Source organism: Pelodiscus sinensis, chromosome 3 (assembly GCF_049634645.1).
Source record: "Pelodiscus sinensis isolate JC-2024 chromosome 3, ASM4963464v1, whole genome shotgun sequence".
Classification (NCBI taxonomy): Eukaryota; Metazoa; Chordata; order Testudines; family Trionychidae; genus Pelodiscus; species Pelodiscus sinensis.
Genome location: NC_134713.1, coordinates 114938726 through 114955354, shown reverse-complemented (window position 1 = coordinate 114955354; position 16629 = coordinate 114938726). Strand labels below are relative to the sequence as shown.

General features: G+C 41.1%; 1 protein-coding gene and 1 long non-coding RNA gene across 6 annotated transcripts in view; one reads left to right on the top strand and one right to left on the bottom strand.

Moving 5' to 3' along the window:
* PRKN (parkin RBR E3 ubiquitin protein ligase) overlaps positions 1–16629 on the top strand; it is a 1191290-nt gene that overhangs the window by 527817 nt on the left and 646844 nt on the right. The gene's annotated exons all lie outside the window — the stretch shown is intronic.
* The window catches only part of LOC142827941 (uncharacterized), a 281731-nt gene that overhangs the window by 221252 nt on the left and 43850 nt on the right, over positions 1–16629 (bottom strand). For both annotated transcript variants that reach the window (XR_012902752.1, XR_012902751.1), the window contains exon 2: positions 8884–8983. This is a non-coding gene — a long non-coding RNA (uncharacterized LOC142827941). The remainder of the gene's footprint in view (positions 1–8883; positions 8984–16629) is intronic.

Sequence of the window (16629 nt, the reverse complement as noted above, 5' to 3'; positions counted from 1 at the left end):
ATTTGTCTGAGCAGGAGAGGAGATGGCTGTTGTTCAGGCATAAGAGGAGAGTGGTTTTGAATCCAGAGAGAGAGGGAGAGGGAAAAGGAGTGCGATCGACCGACCACCACCTGGGAAGCTTCCCATGACTCCTCTTGACTGTAAATGGTGAACCGGAGCTAATGGCAGCTGCAAAGTTCTGTGGTTATGGAGCCTTTAGATAAACAAACCAGAGCAGACCATTAGCAGCTTTCTCAAAGTAACATTTTTTCCTAGATCTCTGAAACGTTGAACTGCCATTCTAATAATTTATTTTGCCTGTAGGTCCACAGTTTGCATCTTGCAGGCTGGTTGGAAGATATTGCCCGTGCCACTTTAAACTTTAGAGATGCCAAAGAGGCATTCCCCTCATAATAGCATTGTTTTGATCATTTCTTATTTAATTCCTATTTTAGTTCAAACAAAATACAGGACTATGTAGCACTTTAAAGACTAACAAGATGGTTTATTAGGTGATGAGCTTTCGTGGGCCAGACCCACTTCCTCAGATCTGATCTGATCTGAGGAAGTGGGTCTGGCCCACGAAAGCTCATCACCTAATAAACCATCTTGTTAGTCTTTAAAGTGCTACATAGACCTGTATTTTGTTTCAGCTACACCAGACTAACACAGCTACATTTCTATCACTATTTTAGTTTACACATTTTTGCTGTGGTGTCTCAGCACCTTCAAAAATATTTTTATTAAAACCCTTTATATTATAGAACATTTCTGTCTTGTTTTAATTACTCTTTTAGTCAAATAGAAAACTATTGCAGTATAATTATAGATAACACAAAAGTAGAATTAATTTTGGATTAACCTCTGTGATGATTCACAGTCATTATCCCTAGAAAACATAAATACTAAAGGATTAATGAAACTATTCCAGGAGTAGAATGTTATAAATAAAAGGAAATGAATCTTCTTGGGAAGAAATAGAGAACAATATACTACATAATGGTTTTGTTGGGCCAGATTCTGATCTAATTTGTGCCATTGTAAATCTAGAATAGTTATATGGAAGTCATTGCAGTTATACAGGATTGATGAATACTATTGTGTACTCTGCAATTTGATGCCATGGTGTTTACTAGTATGAATACATTGCCTTGAACTGCTTCCCACCTCATAGTTTTATTTAAGCGTCTCGGTCTTGTTAATTATTTTAAACCATGATAGGAACTCTCCCAAATGAAAGGTTTGTCTTCTGCAAGATTATCTTCTCTTTCTTTTTTGTGATCTAGCATTTCCCTGGATTCAGAAATGTGACTGAAACACACACTGTATCTGTGGCATTTTATGATTAATTTCAGATATTTGTGTTAGCTTTGATTCTGCCACAGCTGCAAACTATAAAGAAGTAAAGACTCAGAAAGCATAACAGTCTAAAACTGTGATTCAGAAAATCTCTTGACTTTAGTGGGAACTACCCTTGTGCTTATTAAAGGTAAACACTACTTAACAGTCTTGTTGGAATGAGGCCTAAGAATGCATTAATTGCATAAAAATGACTTTCACAAATAAATGATTTTTTGATTGACAGAGGAAATATTTCTCTATGATTTATATGTCGTTTTGGTGAGGACCCTTGTGTGACAGCCCCAAATTGAAACTGACAACTTTCATAAAAAGGGCAAAACTAAAATTTATCTTTGTTATCGTAGTTCAGGGTGAAGTCATAATGATGAACCTAATAGGAAAACAAAGAATGGTGGCATAAGTATAGTAGCCATTTCTAAAAATCTTCTGTATATGTAAATCCCATTGAGAAAAGGGTGTTCTGCATGCCAAGAGCGTACAGAATTAGACTTTATAGCAGGTTATTCATTAGTGAATAAACCAAGATTCTACTCTCATTACTAGCAGTGTTAAGTCTGGAGTAGCTCCATTGAAGTCAGTGGGTGAACACATAAGAGCCCATCTCTGTCCACTGGTGACATTACCATTGTTGAATAAGTGGAAGCATTATAATAGTTCTTTGGTTTACATGACGGGGAGCTGGTGGAAGGTATTTTTCACTTAGGCATCCACAACTCCTAATTAACTCTCCCCTTTTTTCCCCATGCTGTGTCTTTGATAAGAGTGGGATGTGGGCAATAGCTGGTAAAACATGGATGTTGCAGTTAATTTGGATATTATTCTAATGAGGGGGAGATTTGGTTGTGCACTGTATTCCAGATTTTGTGGATCTTCTTCTTCCTTTTTCTACATTTTTATGTATCGTAAGAACACCTACTAGATTCTTCCATTAAATAACAGGAGGGAAATAGTGGAGGGAGGGAAGCTTAAGCAAGGAAATAACCAGCAGGGATGATGTGATCATAAACCGTGTTCCCGCTAAGTTTTTCTGTCTGTGAGCAGAGTGAGTTTTTTGTCTTGCGCACCAATATTGTGGTCATGTGCGCTTGTTTGGATGTGTGCCACTGTGGCACCCATACATATTTTATGTATATATATGTGTGTGTGTGTGTGTGTATCTGTAATTTAAAACTGTTATGTAAGAAAAAATACTAGAATAAGGCATAATTATCAAGGTGTATGACCCTGCACCCATCCACTCTGAAAACCACCCAGCTTGCTGGCCTCTGCGCCCAACACACACTGTGCCCCCATCAGGACCATACACAGCCAGCAGGTACCTGCATAGGCCTCGCTATCTGCCTATCCCCACTCACACACACACACCCTTGCAATTTGCCCCTCTCCATATGCCACCAATATATAAACCCAGGGCCATGCTACCTGACCTCGAAACACAAACAGTCAGTACCTGAGCCTAGGGCCCACAGCCCGTGAACCACTGCCCAGAGACCTGTGCCCAGCCCCACATCTCTCCTGTTTCCCTCACCCCCATTACCTAAAGATTTGTGTCCAACTCTGCACCTTGCCCTCCTCTCCCCAAATTTACCTGTGCCTGGTACTTCCCACCACCACAGACGGCTAGTGCTTTTGCCTCCCACCTGGCTAGCTTCTGTGCTGATCCCTACTGTCCTTGGCCCCTCTGGTATGACTTGAATACCTGCTTTGCCATTCTCCTGCCCAGCCTTCTGCACGGCTTGTGATTCCACTAGCCCCGGCCACCACCACAGCCTCCCACCATGTGGTTGCATGGCCCTGTAGGAGGTATGCAGGGTAGAAATTTTTTCTGTGTGCACACAAGCGCACAGCTTAGAGAGAGTCCTGATCATAAACCTTATTCTCAGGGCTACACTCATTTGATCTTTGAATCTAATGGTTTGTTTCTTTTTTCATTAGCATAACTAAATAGACATGTTACTTAGATTAATTTTTGTAGCATTTTGCTAAACATCTGATTGTCAATAATTGACATTTCAATCTTACTAGATGGTAGTTTTTGAAACTACACATTTGTCAGCTCCACTTTCTCATTCTTCCTACATTTCCCATGGGGGTACTTTAGCCGGCAGCTGAGGTTTGAGGAGACCTGTGTGACAATGCCACTAACAATAGGGTGGCCATTTGCTTAAACTCTATCTCAGCAAGTTACTTAAGTGTGTGACTGACTTCAAACATGAGAGGGACAAGGTGGTTGAAGTAACGTCTTTTATTGAACCACCTTCTGTTGGCAGACACAAGCTCTTGAGCTCTACAGTGCTCTCCTTAAGGTCCGGTAAATGTAATCCGACTGTCACTGCTAACTATAAGGTGGAACAGATTGTTAAGCATAAGGCATTAACACATGCTGCAAGAAACCATTCAAAATAAAGAAGCTTTTTTTTATAATTTTCTCTGTGTGTTCACTAGAGAGCATAGTGATTACCTTCTTTCACTCAAATAGTTGTTGGGTGCAAAAACACTCTTTTGCCCGTGGGTGAATACTTTTCACAAAATGATTGTTTTTAATCTAACTTCTCAGTGTTCATCCTCAGAGGAGAATGCTCTCCTGCTGGCATTGTAAAATCAACTCCATGAATGGCAGAAGCTGTGATGCCAGGAGAAGCTTTCCTGCCAGCATAATGCTTTGCACATGAGCACTAAATATGTTACCCCAACAAGTGCCATAAGTTATGCTGACATAAGATGTGGTGTAGACATAGCCTATCTCTCTTTGTCGTATGACTGCAGAGGTGTTCATCACACATTTTGAACTATTTCTTGCAACGTGTTCAAATCTCCTGGAGGTTTTGGAACAACTTGATAAACTAAACAGTAATAAGTCATGAGGACCAGATGGTATTCACCGAAGGGTTCTAAAGGAAGTTGCATATGAAATTTCAGAACCACTAACCTATCATTAAATTGGTTCTGTACTAGGGATATAAAATCCGATTCAATTAGTTTAACTGGCTAACTGATTAAATAGGAGTTCTGGGCTGGAATTGCCCCTGCCCATGGCAGGACCCATGGAGCTGGAGCAGCCCCATGCCATGACTGCCCCATCCTTCCCTGAACCTCTCTAGAGTCCTGTTTTAGAACCAAACTCCCATTTAGAGCCCTCTCCCCAAACCCAGTGATTACAACTGTTTGCACTTTTATTTCAATTAGGGCTAATCTTGCACTTTCTCTTCCAGAATTCAGGAGGAGATCATCAGATCACATTTGGAGATTTATAGTGTCAGTGGCTCATGGCTAAAATAGAGAAGTTAGGAGTGATATTTGACACCTAATAGGAGCAGGTACAAGGCATAATGGTGTCTGCAGCTTACGTGTGGATGGTACATTATAAAAACTGTTGACTCTGGTCCACATTTAGAAGAGATGAGAAATTCATGGCTTGTATTGAGTGGGTGACCTGGATGGTGAGGGGCCAAGTCTTCCTTGCATATTTTGTAGAAAAGTTGCAACTTAATTGGCCAGTATATAGATTATAGGTGGGATTTGTAGGAAACCTAGACATGAAATGGCTAAAAGAGGGGTTTTTTTTAGATGGAGAAAGAATAAGTTTTTGAAGTCTCACAATGGAAAAAACCAATTTGGTTAACATCCAGTTTTCAAAAACTAACACTAATAAATGTCTCCTGTGGTCTGAGGATAAGCACAAAGTTTGGGTTTGTTTGAAAACTCTGGACCAGCATATCCAACAATCAGACTTATAATGGAAAGCTTCTTTCAACCTGAACTAACAAGAGTGTTGCTGCATAATCCCTTTTTAATTGTTTTATAACATTTCAATTTAATAGTAGAGTGCAGTTAGTGCCTATGAATGGTTTTGGCTTCCTACTCAAATGACTAGCATTGTGGTAAGATTACATTTTCTTTTTTAATGTTTGTTCATGATTAATGTAAAAAGAAATCCCCTTGTCTCTGAAATACATAGATTCACAGTAATATTGTTGTGAATTTTATGTCCTACCTTACCAGCATCTTAATTCATGGCACAGTAGAGGAGGAGAAGGAAGATTAGTTTGTGCAAGATTAAAAAAGCATGTGGACATTTTTAGTATGAAGATAACAGATATAAAACATCTTAAATAAAAGTAAGCAAGACCTATTTTTCCCTTCATTTGGTATGCTGAAACATAGCCAAGACAATGTTTCTTCTCTAGCGGCTCACATATTTACCCTGCTTTTGGAATCAGTGGAGTATCATTTCTCCTGTAGATGCTGTCTCAGAAAAGGGGAATAGGGAATACTGTTCAGCTCCCAATACTGATAAAACCCCCGAATGCACTCAAAGTATTTTAAAATCCAGATTTGTGTAATCTTTTGCTCTTTTCCCCTTCCTTAACTATCTTATCAGATTCTCTTTTCCATTCATGTAGCTCACTCACTGACATCCTAAGCCAAAACTCTAACCAAAATAAATATGCAAAACACTTGGGCACCAAACAAAAAGCATATGTGAAACCCATCTGCAAGAAAAACAAACAAACAAACCCAAAGAAATTACACTGGGACTTATTCAGAAAAGAAAACTGAAAACTGTCTGTTTCATTGGTGCACCCAATATAAACAGGAATAGTTAGCTATGAAATTTGTATTTTGGAATAACTTTGCTTATGTATAAATGTAACCCTATTTCATTAGCAAATAGGCAGTGTTCTTTCTTTGCTAGCAATATAACCTCTTCATTTCAATTTAGTATTGTTTAATTAAAGCCATATAGTGTCCACATGGTGTCTATGAAGTAATACAGAGCAGAGCCACCTGTGTTATTTCATACAAATAAGTCTCTCTCTGATTGGATTTATCATCTTGTTGTGGGTTGGTCTCAGTGTGCCTGTTTCTCTGCAAACTGTGTGCTGCCCTCAAGTTCCTGCTAAATGTGCAATCCTCGGTTGAATAAGTGGTTCTACACCCCTTATTTCAGAAGGGAAACTTCAGTTGAGAACCCTTTCTCAAGACTAGTAATTTTAATATTCAAGACAGCCTTATAAGTAGTCATGCAAGCTTAACAAATAGATAATTTGCTCAGAATAAGGCCGTGTTATGAATATTTATTAAAGGGAAGGAGTGTTTAGATTTTGGGGGATTTAGAGAATTATTTTACTTGTTAATTTTGATTCTTTTTTGCTTTTTCCCTTTATTCCTTACTCCTTTTAATTTAACCCCACCTTTTCCTTTAAATGTTTAATTTTTCTTACAAATGGTTCCTCCTTGGTTCCTTTAAACTAAGACACTTGTTAGTGTCCCAGGGGTCATAAGAGTTGTTGATTCATTAATTCTTCTGATTACTGAATGATTCCAGGCATTACTATTGAGTATAACTCAAGAAGACCAACAAGTGTAAAGCAGCAATCAACCCAAACAGCACAAGCTTAGACATGGAGTCACATTGCAGAAATAGGAACAAGTGGATTCTACCACCACTCCAAGGCAATCAGAGATGTTGCTGAAAAGGCCTACACTTATTCATACAATTGTTGTCTCTTCCTCTCTCTTACATCACTTGGCATAACTAGATCTACTCTTTCTCTCTTCTTCTTGAGGGACCCAGCCCCTGAACAAAACATCTTACAGTAATTATTTTGTACAAATAGGTATAGGCCTCTTTTTCCTTAAACATTGATTTTTATGTTATATCAGGGCCTCCAACAGGGAGGAGGGTTGCAAATGGCCCGGAGCCCAGACAGGGGATGTAAATAACTAGTTGAGTAGTTGATGACCTGATAAGCCTAGGCTTATTGGGGAGTCAAGTCTCTACTTGACTACTTGTGTCCCCCTCACGCCCCGCTCCCTCTATGTCAAGGCAGCAAGTGTGTAGTAGGGGCAGGGGGAGCAGGAGCTGGTTCCCCCTAGCACTTAAAAGCTGGTTCCCCCTAGCACTGTCTCTGCAGTGCGGAGTGGGGGTAAGGAAGGCAGATGTGCAGAGGAGCTGAGACTGCTCAGTCCTGTCTCGCGCTGGGTTACAGACCACTATGCCTCTGCATTTTAAACGTAGCAAAATGTAGTAGCATGTGGCTCTTACTACATTTAAAATGCAGAGGTACAGCGGTCCGGGACCTGGCACAAGTCAGGACTGCTCAGTCCTGGCTCATGCCATGTCCCGGATCTACCCCTGCTGCGGTTCTGCTGTTTAAATGTAGTAAGAGCCAGACTGCCTGTGTGTCCAGCTTCTACTACATTTAAACTGCAGACCCGCAGCAGGGCCCCTTATCGACTAAGTGTGTAGTCGATCCAAATTGTATCGACTACATGATTAGTCAATTACCCTCTTAACATCCTTATCCCAGAGAAATTAAAAATCTCGGGGGCCACCATTGCTGCCAGCAGCATAGTGAGGCTTAAGCAAACTTCCTTTCTTGCTGTATGCCGAGTGCATTAAAAGCAACAGACATGAAATATTAATTTCTTCTTTTATATCTGATCATTTAATTTCTCCCAACAGATTCCTGTCCTTTGGGATATCTTAATCATTCTCATCTGAAGGCCCTTTACCTCTCTCTGGCTACTAGCTAAAACAAATGCTAGAGGACAAGAACACTTTCTCTTTGAACTTGGGAAATGTGTTCCATCTCACTTCAGTACCTAGGGCTGTGGTAGCAGGAAGAATGGCTAGCCAATGTCTGTGTATTACATGTCTCAAGAATGCAGACCAGATTTGTAATTAGTGTACATATATATAATTGCAAAAAAAGAGGGAATTTTCAGGGAAACCTTATGAAATGAGAGTTGTAACTCAGGCCTGCAACATCATTTCCAGGCCCTAGGACAGAACAGTCAGTGGGCCCCCATGCACACTTATGCTGCGCCTGCGTGGATGCAGTCCCCCCAACATTTGGACAGTGCTGCGCTTGTGCTGGCTGGTGTCCAGTAAGCTGCTGGCTGCGCTACTGGCTTTGCTCTTCTTGCATGGCAGAGGTTTCCTCCTAGGGATGTGACTAGTTAACTGGTAAGCCTCTCCCTTAGCGGGTGCGGCTTACCAGTTCTGGTTAACTGGCTGGGGCTGGAGTAGCTCCTGCCTGCCCTGAGGAAGGGGCTGCTCCAGCCCTACACTGGGCCCGTCCCTAACCCCACCGCACATGACATGCTGGCTCCCTGAGAGCAGGGTTGGTAGGGGCTGCCAGCCCCATGCCTGGGGAGGTTTCTTGCAGAGCCTGCAGTGAAATCTCCTGGGAGCGGGGCCAGCAGCCCTTGTTGGCCCTGCTCCCAGGGAGCTGGCTTTGCTGTGTACTGCAGAGCATGTAGCAATGCCTTCCCAGGAACAGAGCCAGCAGAGCCCTCCGCGCGTGTAACCGTGTAACCACTAGGATTATTAGTGGTTACACGGTTACATTTTAAACCACTTTTTACATCCCTAGTTCCTCATGACAGTCCAGAAGGGTTGCCAACTAACTCTGTATGCAAACCCAAAGAGGCTTATCTTGCCCCTTCCCTGAGGCCACACTCTGTCCCGCACCATCTGAGACTCCATTCCCACTCATTTTATTCCCTGTCCCTCCGCGGCTCGTTCTCCCCTACCTTCTCTCATTTTCACCAGGCTGGAGTAAGGGTGGGAGGTGGCGCAGACTCTGAGAAGGAGTTTGGGTTCAGGAGGGAGTAGGGTCTTACTTTGGTCCACCTAAAAAAAGTAGCACATTTAATTCAATGTTATGGTTCCTAATGCTTTATTGGCATTCGACCTCACTCCTCCCAAACAAAACACTGAACCTCACAACGGAGGGCTAATTTTTCTGCTACTGTAAACAGGTGTGGCTCCTTGTTTCAACTGAATTTTCCTCATTTACATCTGCAAATAATTTGTCCCAAAGCCCTTAAAATTAATAAGTCTTATGATGTATCAGTCTCCATAAAAGCAAAAGAGGCCAAATTACTGATGTGTCCTGCCAAGCTGCTCACATAGGGCATCTGTACTTCCAATCATTATTCCTATTTTAATATTGTTCACAAATACCTATGATGCATTTCTCTCTCAGTGAAAGCCATTTTTGGTTCCAGTGCAGTACCATCATCTTAATCACACCTGGACAATGACACAGTACATTTCATCTTGGGTAAAATAAAGTTCATGCTAATCTGTAAAGCTATGAATAAATGTTAAAATACACTGTCAGTCTACAGGGTCGACAAGAATTGTATCTTTGCACAGCTTTCTATTTCAAAGCACTGAGAAAAATGGAATTTAGAGAACTGGCTGAGAGCAGATCACATTTTGAGATACCTGACTTAAAAGAGTACTTAAAGGTCATTCAGGCCTGATTACATTCTGTTCAACACAATAAAATGCAGCCAAGTGTAAATTATTATTGAGTGAATTATGAATGATTCATGGCAGATTTTTCATTAGCAGGTAATGTCTCCTTTGCTGTAAAGTCAACATTATGATCTAAGCTGCCCTTTCTTTGAATTTTTACTGTTTAGTTAAATATAAAAAGAGCCATTTATTTGCACCACCTGTTTTTACATTAACTCCACCCAGTGGCACAGTACATTTAAAAAGACACCATAAAAGCTCAAAGCAACCAATCGCTTAGCTATTTTAGATGTCCAGATAACAAATGCAACAGGAATGCATGAGATGATGCCTAACAACTTTATTATCCTTGATATTTGTTATATTAATGAGGCAAGATTTTCAACAACAATGTTGTTGTTATAGATTACTTTATCATATAGTTCATTATTAGTCTATTGCTACTTTTTCATTCTCTTTGTGACCACCTCCATACTCTTTATAGTTTACGAATGTTTCATTTAAAATATCATTGCCTGCTCTTTAAAAGATAGCCACTTCTAAGGCAGTCCTTTGAGAATCAACAGCCTTTAATGATGTCTGATATGCAGCCAGAAAAGGGGGCAGAGAAGAGAGGATAAGGGAAGCTTAATCTAGCATTGTGGGAAATAAATGCCAAAAATGCAGTTTATCAGATTTGACTGAGGTTTTCTCTCCTCCACATGCTATCATTTCACTAATGATGTATGTGAGCCAACTAATCACTTTGTGAGTGCCGTCAGCCAACCCTGTTCAGGGCCGACATCCATAAAAGTTTGTCAATGAAAATCTGGTCTTGGCACATCAGTAATATCCTGCGTTAGTGCCCAGACCTTCTGTTCCTTGGTGCCAGATGCAGATTTTAGCTCATGATGAGTTTCTGGATATGTCTTGGCACTCAGAAGCTTCTGGGTTGTTTTCCAGAGGTAAGAAGTGAGAACGCAATGCGTCCATGCAGAAGAGAGAGAGCCCTTGCCCCCTAGCTATCACCACTAATTTTCTTTTGATTTAGGAGCAGGGAACAGGGAAGCACTATGTTTCTTAGTACATGGTAAAGGGTAGGGTAAAGAAAGCTGTGGGAGCCAACTGGAAAAACAAAAGGAAAAGCTGTGCCATGTTTTTGAAAGGCTGTAATTCACATCTGGAAGAAAATTGTTTTAGATCATCAGTGCATAGCTGCCAAACATAGAAATATCTTAAAACGAATAAACTAGGAGAGGGACAAGAATCTGTTTTTCAATTAAATGCTATTGAAATAGATTGTAAATCTTTGTTTAGATTTATGTAGATCTGTATTAAGAAAAATAGGGGAAATGAAGTTATTTTAGTAGAGTCATGGCCAAAGAGAGTGACCTGGCGGTTATAATTTTTCAGATCCAAATAAACTAATCAGTGGATCTGTGGTGATTTGTTCTGTTAGGAATAGGAATTTTTTTGTACCTAAGGGGCATGTTTGCACTAGGAAATGATTTCAAAATAATTAAAATCCAAAATTATAACTCCCAAAATAACAAAATTAAAATAGCATTTCCACACTACGTGGGAGCCTCAAAATGAGTTCAGCTCAGGCTCTGTTACCGTAGACACACTACTTCAACTTAGAGCCCCAGGAAGAACTGGAGAGTAATTACTTCAGATTAATCTGAGGAGTAGTTATTTTGAAATAGCAGCAGCGGAGCGTCCACACTAACGCTATTTCAAAATAACTATTTTTAAATAGGCATTATTCCCTGGGAAAAGCAGGAATACTGACTGTGAAATAATGGGCTGGCAGTGTGGATGCTCTGCTTCTTATTTTGAAATAAGGGGGGTTATTTTGAAATAACTCCCTAGTATAAACCAGGGCTAACAGACAGTTATAACAATGCCCTACAGATGGGCAATGTAGATTCATAGAAACGACTCCCAAGCTCGGACTGATGCCTCTGGTTCTGATGAGTCTTGTTTGAAGCCACAGGTGGGACTGAAAGTTGGAATTCCTGAGATATAGCCTCAGCTTTGCCAACAGTTCACTCTCTGAAATTGTTAGACCTAGAAGCCTGTTTGCCTTCAAATCTTACTGATTTCAGGTAGGTAGTCAACTGCTCAGGATGCCAGAGCAGCCCATACCTGCAGGGTGCCTGGCCCCGCAATGGACAGGGGCTGCTCCAGATGACTAAATCAGCCCCTGTCCACAGTGGCTGCTGGTGGCATGCATTGAGCTGCTCCAGACCCCACCAATTAAACATCACATCGCTAATGTGCCTATCTCTTAGCTTGCACATAGTCTCCAGTGATTTCAGTAGCACAACTTATATACTTAAAGTTATTTACTATGTTGTGGTAGCTATGTTGGTCTCAGGGTATGAGAGAGAGAGAGTGTGGGTAAGGTAAGTGACTTCTGAAAAGGCACCTAGAAAACTTAAAGATGGAGCAAATCCTAAATATAGGTTGGTCCAGCACCCTTGGGACCTGACTGGTCTCGACCGAGGAGATGTGCAGGGGATTTACTCGTCGCTCCCCTAATAGCCTGTTTTGCCACCAGGCTAGGGCTCCAGCCTGCCCTGCTGCTGCCCCTGCCCGAAGGCTCTCTAGATGTCTCTGGCCCTGCTGCTGCCAGGGCCGGAGTGCCTTGGCCAGAGCTGCACAGCTGCCTGGCTGCATGGCTGGGGCTCCTCAGCCAGGGCTGGAGCTTCCTGGCCGTTGCTGGAGCTCCTGAGCCACTGGAGCCAGAACAGGACCGGGGCCAGAACTCCATGGATGGGGCCAGAGCCAGAGCTCCTTGGCTGCTGCTGAGGTTGGAGCTACTTGTAGGGTTACCATATTTGAATGTTCAAAGAAGACACTCCTGAGAGGGAGTGTATCTGTATCAGTATCTACCAACTCACGTTGTATTGATGTGTTATATATAGTATATGAGTTGGTAGATACTGATACAGATACACTCCCTCTCAGGAATGTCCTCTTCTTTGAACGTTCAGATATGATAATCCTAATCCAGCTGGGGCTCCATATTCGCTGCCTGGCTGGGGCCATAACTCCCCGCTGTGCTGCCTGTCCACAAACACCCCTTGATGCTTGGCTCCTGATTGATTTGCTGGTGCCTCCTACTATTCTCCTGCCCCGCCACCAGACCTCCCTGTTCCTGGGATCTGTGTTCCAGAAACATGCTGGACCACGGATCTTGCTGGACCATGGAATCCCGGTTAAGGGGGGGTACAACTTGTACCTTTAAAATCTGGGCCTCTTCCTAAGTTGATGGTCAATGTGAGAATAAGAGAAAATAATGCCTTGCTCAAAGGTTTTTATTTTTGTTTGTTAAACAATACAAACACAAAGTGGAAACAAAGAGTCAAAATAATGTATGTGGCTTTCATTACTGTAGAAGTATCTTCCAATGTAAAACATCTGTTTGAAAAGTACAGCTATTATCACTGACAACAATGAAAGGAAAACAGTGGAATGAGATATCTAGCAGGATCTACAGTACAACCTGTGTTATCCGGCATGCTCGGGGATTAGGGCATTTTGGTTATCTAAAAATTCTGGTTAGCTGAGAGTCCCATAAACCTAGGAAAAATCAATGGACAATAATAGTAAAACTCAAGTTTTTAATATTGGTAGTTTTGTAGTGTGAGGCAGTTGGTCTCACATTTCTATTTTGAGTTAAAGATTATTAGTACTTCTTAAATAAAAAATTAAGCCAATCATGGTAAACTGAGCCAGGCCTGTGCGCCTGAAGATGTGACAGTATTGTGGCTGGGGGCAATGCCGATTAACAAAGTTTTCTGGTTAACAGAGTGCCGGATAACAAAGGTTTCGCTGTATAAAAGTAACATCCTTGCACAGGAGAAGTCTTGAGAGGTCTTCCACAGTCCTTGTACTCTTGGTTGAAAACTCCTATTTTTAAAATAATTAAAGGCCCAAACCAATTTCTTTTGAAGATATTGGGGCTCTTTTTAAAAAATGTAATGGGAACTGGTTCAGACCATAAAGCAGAACCAAATATTGATCAGATACCTGATATCAAAAGTCTTCAAAGCTTATGTGTTCCAGTTACTCTTAATGTTGATATAGTGCTGAATGATATTAACAATTATTCGCCAGTATACCTAGGAATTTTGTAAGGCTTTTACATTTATTTTTTAGTCAATATCTTATTGGCACTCCATACAGAGATCCCCAGAGAGATTCCTTGAAGTTATGCTTGAAGCATATTGTCAGGAGTTGGGAAGGGAAGTGTTGTCTTTTGTATATAACTTATCTCAGGGGTGGTCAAATACTGGCCCATGGGCCAAATCTGGTCCGCCAGGGTTAGCTCCTGGTGGGCCCCACCGCTATATTTACCTGCGCGGCTGCAGGTACTGGTGATCGCAGCTACCATTGGCCACAGATTGCTGTTCCCAGGTCAATGAGAGTTTCAGGAAGTGGTGTCCTTGTCTGAGGCGCTTCCCACCTTTCCCATTGGCTAGAATGGCAACCTGCAGCCAGTGGGAGCACAAATTGCCACTACCTGTGGCCATAACCTGTGGCCGTGCAGGTAAATATAGAGGTGGCATCTGTGAGGGGCTAACCCTGGCAAATTGCTGCCATTTTAAAGCCCACCTCTGCCTTACCCACGCTCCTAGAGTAGAAGTCGATGCCCTGTCTTTTGTATATGCTACCTCATCCCATGTATAACATAGTTCTTTGGTTAACCTCAGTGGAGCGTGCCATTGCTCTTCATTAGTACAAATGCAACTGATGAAATATTTTAGGAAAACATACATTTGGCCCTTCCCCTGACACTTTTAAAGACTTAGTGGGTTTGGATTATAATTTATGTGTGTGTTCACTGAATTCTAATTTTTTATTACATTTAAAAATAAAACTATATATACTGTTTGATGGCTACATAGCTTTTTAGTGATATACTGCAGTTATAAATATGTAGTGGAAATATGTACCACGATCACATTCTGTTGATGGCTAAGATTTCTTCCTTTGATGACAGAATAAACTCTTGGAGCCATTCTCTATCTAGATTAATCTAGTTTATTTTACCACATGATACATTTATTGATGCTGAGGGCATGTTCAAACTTCAAAATGGAAGGAGGTCATGTGATGCTTGGTTTTCATATGAGTGAGTGGCTTTGTGTAGTTATGGTTCCTGGAATGAGCAACGGAGGCTGGTTTCAGTTTGCACAGCAATTTTTTCCCTAAGCTGGTATTCACATAGATAAGTCCATAACAAAATACAGGACTATGTAGCGCTTTAAAGACTAACAAGATGGTTTATTAGATGAAGAGCTTTCATGGGCCAGACCCACTTCCTCAGACCAAATAGTGGAAGAAAATTGTCACAACCATATATACTAAAGGATACAATTAAAAAAATGAACATATATGAAAAGGACAAATCAAATTTCAGAATAGAAGGCGGATTGGGGGGAAGGTAAATGTCTGTGAGCTAATGATATTAGAGGTGATAATTGGGGAAGCTATCTTTGTAATGGGTAAGATAACTAGATCCTTTGTTCAGAATCAGGTGTAAAGTGTCGAATTTTAGCATGAATAACAGTTCAGAGGATTCTCTTTCAAGTGCAGTCTTAAAAGGACTTTGAAGCAGGATGCAGGTAATTAAGTCGTTGAGACAATGTCCTTTCTGGTTGAAATGGCAAGAAACTGTTTTTTCTTTGTGATCCTGTCTAATATCTGTTTTGGGGGCATTGATCCTTTGCGAAGTGTCTGAGATGTTTGTCCAATGTACATAGCAGATGGACACTTGCGGCACAGGAAGTGCGTCTGGCCCACGAAAGCTCATCTAATAAACTATCTTGTTAGTCTTTAAAGTGCTACATAGTTCTGTATTTTGTTTCAGCTACACCAGACTAACACGGTTACATTTCTATCACAGATAAGTCCATGTGTGACACTAGATAACTATTTCCATCTATTTAGGTACCATAGAGTATAAGTGGCCTATTTTGGAGGGGGGGCGGGGGGGGAAGAGCACAGCAGAGATTGTTTCCAATTGGAAGCTTTCTCTGTTGTGTCTGCTTTTTTGTTGTCCTCTAGAGGCATCTCCAAGGAGTTGGAATTGCAAAGCCCAGATCACATAATAATTCCTTATGTTTTATCACCTTCACCTTCATATGACTTGGGCCAATATATAATATGTTCCAGTATCACAGACCAAGTAATAAAGTGTTTTTATTTTGTTAGCTTCTGGGTCCCTGCAAAATAAATTGCCGTGATCCAAGGGTAGCTCTTTCTAAGGCGAACTCCCTAGTCTGGACTGTATGTTCCTAATTGTGGTTTGATTCCCAAAGCAGTTTCTCAGTTGTATCCCTGTATCTTTGGAGGAAGTGTCTCTGTCCTTTCTCTTTCACTTGTTTTAAGGGAACTGTTGTCAGCTGATTGGAAACTGTATCTTTTCATGCTTGAAAGTAACCTATGTCTTCCTGACTAAGTTTTGATTAATCCATTTCAATTCATTTTGCCTCCTTTCAGGTGGAACCTATTTAATCGAGGAAGTGTGGTATGGTGTAGCTTGATCTGAAAGAGTCTAACTATGACTCCTTTCAAGTATAAATATAGCAGTACCGAGAGAAGTGGGCTATATATATTAAATCACCAAGAATAACAACCATCAAATTGATACAGTACAAATATCTATCTGTCTAGCAGTTGATTAACATGGGATTTAAGGTGAAAGTTCAGGTACTGTATATCTATGTGATGTCCCCAGCAGGAAGCAGACAACTGGAATCACTGATAGAAGTCAGGGGGAAAAGCACAGTTAATCATTTGTGGTTATTTACACCTTCACTGGTTTCTTTCACGGCACAAAGGCATTAGTGAAAGTGACAGAAACAAGTTATGAGCCATTTACTTGGTCTATCTGGAGGGATTTAATCTCACTTGGGTCATGGAGTTGAATATTCTCTGGGAATTGGTACTACTGTGATAGGACATATCTGAAGGCCTGGAGTGCAGAGATAAGAGTTTAAGTCCAGCTGGAATTAGAAGCA